We start from the raw sequence: 9,442 nt of genomic DNA on the forward strand, positions 1-9,442 counted from the left end.
AAAATTGGATCCATAAGTGAGATTTAAGGCAAATCATGAATGAGATTGAACCATTTTGGTAGGGATATTAATGTTTAACCATTTAAGAGTAAAAAATAAATAAATAGAAGAGACATTAATGTTTGACCATTAAAAGTTACGAAATTTTTTGTTATAGAATTTGAAAATATTGATTTCCATATTTTATATACCAATTAAATTTAAATCTATTTATGAGATTTTTTTTTTGACAATATCTACTTATGCATTTCTTTAAAAAATTCATGAATGAGTTAAAAACAAGCATTACATTTAACTCGAATTTAATTTTAGGATTTTTTTTTAAAAAATAATGTTATTTTAATATTTATTGACAAAAATAAAGTTGGTTCGAAAGTATTGACAATTAGAGTTGGTTTTAATAATTATGATTTTTAAAGCAAATCCTTTCATTTCCTTTTTAAAAAAAGAAACTGCTACCATTAACATGAAGTCGAGTTTTTTTTTTCTCTTTTAAGTGAGAATCTGAATATAATGTTACGTTAACAAATTCGTTGGATGAAGCTTGAACAAAAATTGAATCTTTTTTATATATTCCAAAATTTCACCACGAGATTTTTTTCATTCAAAGAAGAAATATTATATATATATATATATATATACCTTTCATTAAAATTTCATTTAATACAGAAATTAATATAATAACGACATGTAACAAATTCAAAATTTTCTCGAATTTTTTTATATGATAACTTATTAATATGAAAAATTGTGAAAACAATTAGAAAATAAAAATATGGAAATCGTGGACCTCGTCTACGAGTTTAGTCTCAAATTTTTTTATATGGCAACTTATTAATATGGAAAATTATGAAAACAATTAAACAATAAACTTGATATACCACGTCAATAGTTTAGAATTCTCAACGGATGTATAGACATCGTCGAGAATTCATTGAATTCCCGATGGCTGGTATCAGGAGTTCAATTAAAAAACTCATTGCCTTAATCGAACTCCTGACGACTTAACAACCATCGATTCAAACAATGAGTTTCTGAATTGAACTCTCGATGATTTATCAAGTATTGGGATATTAAGAACTCAGAGATAGTATAATTTTTAAAATTTTAATATTTATTTTTTTATTTTGATTTAAATAACCTAAAATTTATAACATTATTAAACAAATCAAAGATATTCACATGAGGAACAAAACAAACAAACAAAGTCATATATTCTTTACTACACAAAAGAGAGAAAAGTTGGTAAAATGGTCTACAAAAGAAATATGTCTTGACTAATATATAGAAGACAAAACTCTCAACATCATGTCCAAGCATCATCTCCAAATAACATCTCCAAACAACATCTCCATACAACATCTCCAAACAACATCTCCAACAACATTTCCAACAACATCTCCAAACAGCATTCTACAAAACAAACAAAAACCATAAGGTGAATCCTACAATCTTACAAAACAAAGAAAATCTTACAATCCTACAAAACAAAGAAAATCAACACACTTCCAAGGCTATATGTTCTCAACCTTAAACCTCCATAAACACACAAAAACCATAAGTTGAACTCCAAAAGAAAGATACTAATCTCAACCCACCCCACACAATATTCGAACTTTATAAACCTCCACAAACACACATAAAAACTCTACAAACACACAAAAAATCCTTAAAACACATTAAAATTCAGTTGTTTGGCTACCATAATTGCAAGATAGCAAATAATTCATTATCATAAAGCTACTAGTTGCTGGGAATCGAATCTCGAGCGGAAGTGTGTGGACCATCTTGCATTCGAGTTTTCATTTTATAGGAAACAAAAACAACAACTAAACAGAATAGTATAAATAGGATAAACATCATGAAAGCATGCTTTATTGAAAGGAAATAGAAGGAGAAGAACTGTTGCTTACCATTTAAGATTCCCAAGCCTCTCGAAATTTCCTCTAGTCTTTCAAACGAACGTCTCCTCAATTGATCTCAGACAAGATCACAAGAATAACCTTGTTATTCTTTAGGACTCCAATAATTGGATAGGTGGATAATTGGAAGAGGGAGAGGTAGATAAATTTCTTTTTTGAGAGAGTGAAGGGAGGATTTTCCTTTTGATGGCCTAGGTTAAAATCTCACCAAATAAAAACTTACCCTAAAAAGAGCCATAAGGAGGAATTTATATGGAGAAGGGTTAACCCCTTCTCCAAGTATTTCCTTTTCCAGCCTTATGCTAAATTAATCAAATAACCTTTATTTAATTAATTAGCACATCAATTAAATAACCATATATATTAAATTCAACTTAACATCTATATCTATATCTATATCTATATATATATATTGAGAGAGAGAGTTAATTAATAATTATAAATATCACATGTTTATATGCATCCACCTCTATATAAAATTTATTAATCAATTAATTAACCATTAATTAATCAATTAACTATATTAAATAATATTTAATATAGAGTTAATTAACATATAAATATCATATATTTATAAACACTTTAGAAATCCAATTCCCATAAATCTGATATTTGAATCTTATTCAAATATATCTTTCTCACTTGATGTGAATTATAGATCACATCTATAATTAATTTTATATTAATCACATTAATATACAAATTCCTCAATTGATTTGAACAATTCAAATCATTCTTCATCAATATCCTTTCTTGAGCTAACAAGGAGTCGTTATGGACCTACAGATTGGAAGTTCCAACGATATGAGATTAATTAGCTAAACTCATTAACCAAATTAATCAATATTTGTTAACTGTGAGTACACTTCACTAAAGACCCATAACTGCACTATTCTCACTGTAGATATATTTCTGTGTCCATAAATATAAACCAATAAAAGCAAGTTAGTCCTTCACGAGTGTTCGTAACACCAATTGGAACAAATTATTGTTTTACCCTTAGGTTACCTCTACATCCTTAAGTACTAGTGCTCCTCTAATGAATAACCTGTTTATGGTCCAACCATCAAACAGAAACCCCTCTCAGGTCAACGAGAGGGTAGAGTCCTTGTTCAAGTTCTAGAGACACCACTTAAGGGAACACTCATCTACTTACCCTAAAGTCGGAAAGAAATGAATTCTATCTTGTATTATTACGTTCCTATCTCCCCACTCGGTCTTGTCTCCAAAATTGTGGGATTATTGAATCAAGAAACTGGCTACTCTCACCCATCCAAATCAAAGGAAAATCCCTCATAAATAGGAGTTCATAATATACTCAGGGTTAAGGTTAAGTTGCCTAGACCATCCTATTGAAATAGAAACCTAACTAGTCAACAATGTTACCTCTAGTGGTTACTATTTCACGGTCCGGTCTTATGTAAACTCATTGTATAGGATACCCCCACTCGCATATCACGTACATGAACACGTTGGATAATTGCATTTATATCAAATGCAAAGTAGGCCATATCCATAGTGTTATTAGGATAAGGTACCCAGTCTTATCCCTATACTATAGACCCTTTAGGTTGTATCTTGAACATTTATCCCTGTATATCTCCACTTACTGTTCAAGACTCATAAAACAACCTAAGAATTTGTTTATTGGATTTAGGGTTATTAAAACAAAATAGAATACAACAGAATCAATAACATTTATTGAAATAACATCGATAACTCTTTATTGATTAAATAATTTTGATAACTCTTTATTGATATCGGTTAATTAATTACATTTACTATTTATGAGTTCTAGGACATAAAACTAAACACTAGTAAGATATAACTACTTTGCTACTATAAGATAGCAACATATTAACCAATTAGATAATGAAGTAATCATACCTAATTCGATGACCCTTTTCTCTATGATCGTATCATATCTTCAATCATTTTTTTCATTTCTTCCAACTGTCTTGCATGATCCTCTCTCATTTGTTTTTGGACGTCTTCAAGTTCCTTAATCTTCGATTGAGATTGTTCAACATTGGGTTTTAGTTCACTTACCTCCCTATCATGCACTTCTTGAGTAGATGACGAGCTCGATGAACTGCTACCCCTCATTGACTTATGTTTAGGGTCCCAACCTATACCTTTTATATGATCAAGTTGTCTACCCAAGACTATCTCACAAATTTCATCCCCTGTTACTGGTTGGGAATCCTCTGGAGTGAGGTTGGATTGTAAATTTAAAATTTTTTTTGCACATATTATTTAACTTGCGTAAATACGAGTGATTGAACTTACAAATTGAAAAAAAAAATTTTTTTAAAAAAACAAATTGATTACATGTGCATCCTCAGCTTCCTGATTCACAAACTTGTCATTTTTAGAGTGTGTTTCTCTAAATAGGTCAACAAGTCCCACTTCTCGACCTTGTTTTTCGTGCAACTCAAATTGAATTTGCAGGAAGAACTTTTACTCGTCTACACGGTCGAACAATGATTTATGTCAATTCTTCCTACTCACCTCCGAAATTTCCTACGTTAAAACAAAAAATTAAGAAGATATTCCATAATAGTAAATCGAGTAAATGATAGACATCCTCAATTATTATAACCTGAAACTCTAAGTTTAATAGATATTCTAACTTTGCCATATCTAAAAACTGGGACTCTATACTCCACCGATAACGTATTTCTAAGTTTGATCCATTCTTTATTTATCTTTAAAAATAAACCTTTTCTGACCAACTTGTAATCCAAAACAAATTATAGTCTGTATTATTTAGATAATGAATAATACAAAGATCAAATCGAAACAATTTAATAGATGTCGGTTCATGAATAAAGGGAATGAGGAATAAAATCTCATCACATCATCTTTTCATTCAAGGTACATTTTACCCAAGTCTTACTTTCTTTGAGCAAATCTATGTCTTATAAAAAAAAATAATAATAATAGAAGCCACAACACCTTATCAACAAAGCTATAGGACAATAACATAGCAAAAGAAATTTGGGAGAGGGCAAAAGCACAACCATCTTCTAGGAACATCATAACACTTCCAAATTTCTAATTTCAAAAGAGAGAGATGGTGAGAACACTTTACATAAAACATAAATTCATTAAAAAACATTTGTATATATACCTCTTTAGTAAATCAAAATCTTTAATGAATGACAAACTACTACATTTCCCTTAAAATACCTCTTTTTTTTTTTTTTTTTTTTTTTTTGTGGATCATGGGTTCAAAGTCATTCCCAACTATAAGGTTGAGGTAATATTACAACTTTATAAGAAAAAAACATTTTTTAAGAAGTAAATGGAAAATTTTAAAGTATTATTAATCTAACTAAAAATTTAAGACGGGAGGATATTAGAAAACAATGGCCAATGGGACATGGGAGAGATTGTCAAGGTGCATGAACTCAAACAACCCATGTGAGTAGACCCAACCCAACAAGTATGGCCTATCCTATTTATTCTTTCCTTTCATTACCCTTTCATTCTACAAACCTATTCAACAAGTTCAATGCCAAAAGGAGATTAATGCTAAATTAATTTACAAAATTCTTCATGTGGAAATCAATTCATTTATTTATTTACTTACTTTTTTTTTCCTTGCAATGGAATCAATTCATTTATTACCAAAGTTGTGGATACAATCATAATGAATTATAAAAAATTAATTGAAAATAATTTCCTAATTATGTGAAACTTATAGTACTAAACATCCATTATGATAGATATAGAATGTAACACCAAGAATATAAAATATAATATATGCTAAAAATTAAAAGGAAAATGAGGGAACAAATTTATTCCTAACCTCATATTTTAGGACACTTGAGACCCAACCCGAGTAAAGAACAACTGTAAGACATTGAGAATGAGAAAGATTGTGAAATTCGAGCTTGGAGCTAGATTACTCAAGTGAAGAAATGAAAAATGAGCAACTAAAAGCATGAAAAACAACAACAAAATTATGAAAACAGCTACAAAATTATCTCATAATTGGACTAGTTTCATAATTTCCCCCCATTTTAAACAAATTACAGCCTACCTAAGCTCGATTCCTTCAATTTAAAAGTGCAGATTCAAAGTTTAACTTACCAAAGGATGGACGACTGAAGGATTGGAATCTTGAGCGGAAGAGTGAGAATGCCTTGCATTTTGATTTTTCGGTTTAAATGAAACAAAATCAGCACATAAAATAAAATCAAAGAGGGAATAAACATGTAATAAACCAACATGCTAATTGAAGAGTAAAAAGGGGAAGAAGAATATCACTACCTTCGTCAGTTCCCTAACTCTTTAAGATTTCCTTATCGTCTTCCCTAAAATGATTCTCTAGCGAACGGTGAACACTACTGTAAGTGAGACCTCATTATTCTCCTAGGAATTCAAGGGTAGAAGAGTGGTCTCTATAACCTTGTCAGTTCCCTAACTCTTTAAGATTTCCTTGTCGTCTTCCCTGAAACGATTCTCCAGCGAACGACGAACACTACCGTAAGTGAGACCTCATTGTTCTTTTAGGAATTCAAGGGTAGAAGAGTGGTCTCTACAACTTAGATGAAGAAGAAGAATAGAGAATATGGAGAAGGAAAATTCTGAGAAGAGATTAATTTGGAGGATGGGGTTTCATTTCACCAAATGAATTCCCTTACCCTAATTTGGGCAAAATAACAAATTTATATGGAGACTTTCTCCACAGTTTTCCAAAATTACCCTTAGGTCTTATTTAATTAAATAACCATTATTTAATTAATTAGCCTATTAATTAAATAACATATTAAATGCAATTTAATATATATATATAATTAATTAATTAATAAACATCATATGTTTATTTGCCTCCACCTCTCATAATTAATTAATTAATTCTTTATGAATCAAATTCATAAGAATTTAATACTTGAATCCTATTCAAATATTTCTCTCTTAATTATAGATTAGGTCTATAATTAACTGTATCATATTAATCTCATTAATATGTTATTACATCAATTGATTTGAACAATTCAAATCATTCCTCTTTTTCTTTAGTGAGCTAACAAGGAGATCTTATAGACATACAGATTAGAAGCTCCAACAATATGAGATTAATTAATTAAAATCTTTAATTAAATTAATCAATATTCATTAACTATCGGACACTCCACTAAAGACCGTAGCTACAGTCTTCACACTGTAGATATATTTCTATGTCCATGGATATAACCAATAATTGCAAGTTAGTCCTTCATGAATGTTTATAACACCAACTGGATCAAATTACTATTTTACCCTTGGGTTATCTCTGACTCTTTAAGTACCGGTGCTTCTCTAATGAATAACCAGTTTATGGTCCAACCAATAAATAGAAACCCTTATCGGGCCGATAAGAGGGTAGGGCCCTTTGTTCAAGTCCCAGAGACACCACTTAAGGGAACACTCATTTACTTACCCTGAAGTCGGGAATGAGTGAATTTCATCTTGTATCATTATGTTCCCAGCTCCCCACTCGGTTTTGTCCCCAAAATGGTAGGATGGTCGAGTAGGCGAACTGGTCATTCTCTCCCATACAAATCAAAAGACAATCCCTCGTGAACAGAAGTTCATAATACACTCAGGATTAAGACTAAGTTGTATAGGTCATCCAATTGAAATAGAAACCTAACTAGTTAACGACGTTATATCTAGTGGTTACAATTTGGTAGTTCGGTCTTATGCAAACTCATTTCATAGGATACCCCCACTCATGTGTCACCTACACAAACACGTTGGATCATTGCGTTTGTATCAAATACAAAATGGGTCGTATCCATATTATCACCAAGATAAGATACCCAACCTTCTTCCTATACTAAAGATCTTTTAGGCTGTATCTTGAACATTGATCCTTATATGTCTTCACATATAGTTCAAGACTCATAAGGCAATCTTGGATATTAGTTTATTCGATTTAGGGTTATTAAGGCAAAAGAGAATACAACACAATCAATAACATTTATTAAATTAATATCGATAACTCTTTATTGATGACGGTCAATTGACAACATTTACTATCTACGAGTTTTAGGGCATAAAACTCAACAAACTCCCACTTGAACTAGAACTCTAGTAAGTTGTTGTACTTAAATCAGAATCCAAAACAGTGAGAATATGATAAATAAATACAATAAACTAGGGCATCCATATACCTGTTACACATCTCCATTTGCCCTAGATTATACAATATACATGTCTCGTATACCTAAATTCTCTAGATGACCCTCGAACACTTTAGCTGAGAGAGCCTTCATAAATAGATCAACAATGTTGTGCTCCAAGTCAATCTTTGTGACGATCACATCTCCTTGTTGCACAATTTCCCGTATCAGATGATACTTCCTCTCAATATGATTTCCTCGTTTGTGATTATGAGGTTCTTTAAAGTTGGCTTTTTCCCCACTGTTGTCACAATATAAAGTGATGTGCAAGTCCATATTTTGAATCACTTCCAAATTTCTTAGGAACTTCTTGAGCCAAACTACTTCTTTTGCTGCTTCACAAGCAATTACATACTCAGCTTCCATAGTGGAATCTGCAATGCACCCTTGCTTGATACTACACAATACTACAACTCCCCCGTCCAAAGTAAACATTGATTCTGACGTGGATTTCCTAGAATTCTTATTAGTTTGGAAATCAGAGTCGGTGTATCTTGTAAGGATTAAATCCTTAACTCTATACACCAGCTTGTAGTTCCTCGTTCTCCTAAGATACTTGAGGATGTTCTTAAACATAGTTTAGTGGTCTAACCCTAGATTGGAATGGTACCTACTGACCATTCTCACTATATAACAAATTTTTGGCTTAATATAGAGCATAACATACACTAAGCTGCACATAGCTAAGGCATAGGGAATATGTCTCGTATCCTCAACTTTTTGGGGTGTCTTAGGATACTATTCCTTAAATACGTGGACCCCGTGCCTGAAAGGATATAAGCCCTTCTTAGAGTTATGCATTGAATATCGAGTCAACATTTTGTCGATATAAGTCGCTTAAGACAGAGCCAGCGTTCTGCTCTTATGATCTTTAATGATTTGGATCCCAAGTACATAATGCGCCTCTCCCAAATCTTTCATTTGGAATTGGGCTGCCAACCATTCCTTTATATCGATAAGTACCCTACATCATTCTCAATTAGTAGAATATCGTCCATATAAAGTACTAAGAAAGTTACTTTATCATTGATGATTTTCTTGTAGATACAAGGTTCATCAATGTTTTAATCAAAACAAAAATATTTGATCATTGTATCAAATCTAATGTTCTAAGATCTGGACGTTTGCTTCAGCCTATAAATGGATCGATTCAGCTTGTACAAACTTTTTGTTCCTGACCTTGGGCTATGAACCCCTCGACTGAGACATAAAAATGTTCTCTTCAAGATTGCTATTCAGAAAAGCAGTTTTGACATCCATTTGCCATATCTCATAGTTATAATATATGGCTATAGACAAGAGAATTCTTATAGACTTAAGCATAGCAGCAGGGGAAAGAGTTTC

At 31.4% G+C, this 9,442-nt stretch overlaps 1 long non-coding RNA gene across 2 annotated transcripts; it reads right to left on the minus strand.

Moving 5' to 3' along the window:
• Positions 1 to 1,193: 1,193 nt before the first annotated feature.
• Positions 1,194 to 6,557, minus strand: LOC120092899. 2 transcript variants are annotated; one of them, XR_005486214.1, is made up of 5 exons: positions 6,201 to 6,557; positions 6,021 to 6,072; positions 5,737 to 5,780; positions 3,810 to 4,445; positions 1,194 to 1,413 (listed from the first exon to the last, which is right to left on the minus strand). It is a non-coding gene; the product is annotated as an uncharacterized LOC120092899 (long non-coding RNA). The 2 variants fall into 2 exon arrangements; XR_005486213.1 differs by lacking the exon at positions 1,194 to 1,413 and having other exon boundaries at positions 2,902 to 4,445.
• Positions 6,558 to 9,442: the final 2,885 nt, after the last annotated feature.

This window comes from Benincasa hispida, chromosome 12 (assembly GCF_009727055.1).
Source record: "Benincasa hispida cultivar B227 chromosome 12, ASM972705v1, whole genome shotgun sequence".
Taxonomy (NCBI): domain Eukaryota; kingdom Viridiplantae; phylum Streptophyta; class Magnoliopsida; order Cucurbitales; family Cucurbitaceae; genus Benincasa; species Benincasa hispida.